The 2,324-nt window shown below is 36.0% G+C and overlaps 1 protein-coding gene across 1 annotated transcript in view; it reads right to left on the bottom strand.

Moving 5' to 3' along the window:
• The window catches only part of LOC107563016 (chromodomain-helicase-DNA-binding protein 4-like), a 74,307-nt gene that overhangs the window by 32,840 nt on the left and 39,143 nt on the right, over positions 1-2,324 (bottom strand). The gene's annotated exons all lie outside the window — the stretch shown is intronic.

The following is a 2,324-nucleotide window of genomic DNA, read 5'->3' on the forward strand; positions in this document are numbered from 1 at the left end:
GGGCGAAGATAAAAATCGGTGTCATTATTTTATCTTTGTTATTAAAAAGAAAAAAGAAAAAAAAAGATACACAGTACAAATACACATAATATACAAATAAAAGAAACTGCTTTATTTTCAGGTATGGTAGGTGTATTTAGCAGTAGCATTCAAGAAATTGAATGAACAAATCTAAAAATAAAAAACTATATACTTCACTGTTTAAATTATACATTGATTCTTATTAAAGCAACTGTATTAAAGTTCTTCAGTCAAGACCTGTGAGTGATTTTTCTCTTTGCGTTTTGTTGTTTTACCCAAAACTGAAAATTCTGTCATCATTTGCTCTCAAGTTGTTTTAAACCTGAATGAGTTTCTTTCTTCTGTTAAACATAAAAGTTACTTTGAAGAATGTGGGTAACCAAACAGTTGCTGGTCCCCACTGACTTCCATAGTATTTTTTTCCCATCCGTCAATGTCAATGGGGAACAGCAACTGATTGGTTACCCACATTCTTCAAAATGCCTTCTTTTCAGTTCAGCACAAGAAAGAAATTAAGCGGCAGGATGTTCAGTACTATTATTCTGCTGTCGCTTTAAGAGCTGCAACCATCCGTTTTCTCTCACTTTTTACTTTCACTTTTGACGTAACCAACAGTGTTTATTAGGGGTGGGAATCACCAGAGGCCTCACGATACGATATTATCACGATACTTGTGCCCCGATACAATATTATTGTGATTTTAAATATATTGCGATATTCTGCAATTTACTACCTTTTTCCAACTTCAAATTATGTCCCCAAAAGAAAACTTTTGACATCTGTTTTAACTAAAAATAAACATTTCTCAGTTCGTTTATCTCACTTCAGTTTTATTGTTGCAGTGCAAAATGGGATTGCCAAGCAGACAAACTGACCAACACTTTCATGAAAACCTGTCATAAATGTTGTATGCACCTGGCAAACTCAACTATTTGTATTACAGCCTAATCTAGTCCACCTTAATGTAAACAGGTATGCACTGCTGTGCTACTACAGGTATTTTGAACAGGGCAACCTGAAATTGTACTAAAGTTGTGCAGACCCTTCAGCAATTGGGGCATTTGAAAGTAAATTACTGTTAAATTTAAATTAAATTAAATAAAACATGTAGTCTTACATCTAGGGATGCACCAAAATGAAAATTCTGGGCCGAAACGAAAACCGAAAATTAATATTATTGTGATTTTAAATATATTGCGATATTCTGCGATATATTGCAATTTACTACCTTTTTCCAACTTCAAATTTCAAAGTTTTAACTAAAAATAAACATTTCTCAGTTCGTTTATCTCACTTCAGTTTTATTGTTGCAGTGCAAAATGGGATTGTCAAGCAGACAAACTGACCAACACTTTCATGAAAACCAGTCATAAATGTTGTATGCACCTGGCAAACTCAACTATTTGTATTACAGCCTAATCTAGTCCACCTTAATGAAAACAGGTATGCACTGCTGTGCTACTACAGGTATTTTGAACAGGGCAACCTGAAATTGTACTAAAGTTGTGCAGACCCTTCAGCAATTGGGGCATTTGAAAGTAAATTACTGTTAAATTTAAATTAAATTAAATAAAACATGTAGTCTTACATCTAGGGATGCACCAAAATGAAAATTCTGGGCCGAAACGAAAACCGAAAATTCTGGATGCACTTGGCCGAAAACCGAAACCGAAAAATGCTTTGTAATGATTATTTATTATACATTTATTACTCTGGGCGACTAAATAATATCTAACATTAGCCATTGGCTAATAAATTCTTAGATTTTACACGCCAGTATGTGTGTGAGAGGCGTTCAACACAGATTTTCACTCGATAAACATGCTGACTGAGCGCTTGAGAGTTTCGCTCTCCGTCAAGCGATCTGTACTATTTGGATGCACTCAATGGATAAATGGATAATCTCAATGGATGCACAGTATGTAGCACGCAGCGCACTGGTTTTTGACGTACCGTAAACTAGAGTGAAGGCGTGAAGGCGCCCGTCGCTTTACTGATAGCGTGGTTTCTCTCACACATACCACGCTGAAGCGACGCGCTACATGTAAACCATATCTTTTGTTGTATTTTCCTGTCAAAATAACAGAGTTCATTTAGAATTATTCAGCTTTTAAGAACAAGCAGAAGATATGCCGGTTTCTCGGCAGTGGGCGGAGCTAATGCGCGAACAGCTCTCGTTGGCTGGCGCTCATCTATTACCGTCCCTGTTTTGATTTCAGCAAATCAGTTCGCGCGAACGCTGACAACGTGATTAATATTCATGAACCCAGCAGATAATAATAGTAGTAGTAGTATCTTTTAAT

Source organism: Sinocyclocheilus grahami, unplaced genomic scaffold (genome assembly GCF_001515645.1).
Source record: "Sinocyclocheilus grahami isolate Dianchi unplaced genomic scaffold, SAMN03320097.WGS_v1.1 scaffold854.1, whole genome shotgun sequence".
Lineage (NCBI taxonomy): Eukaryota > Metazoa > Chordata > Actinopteri > Cypriniformes > Cyprinidae > Sinocyclocheilus > Sinocyclocheilus grahami.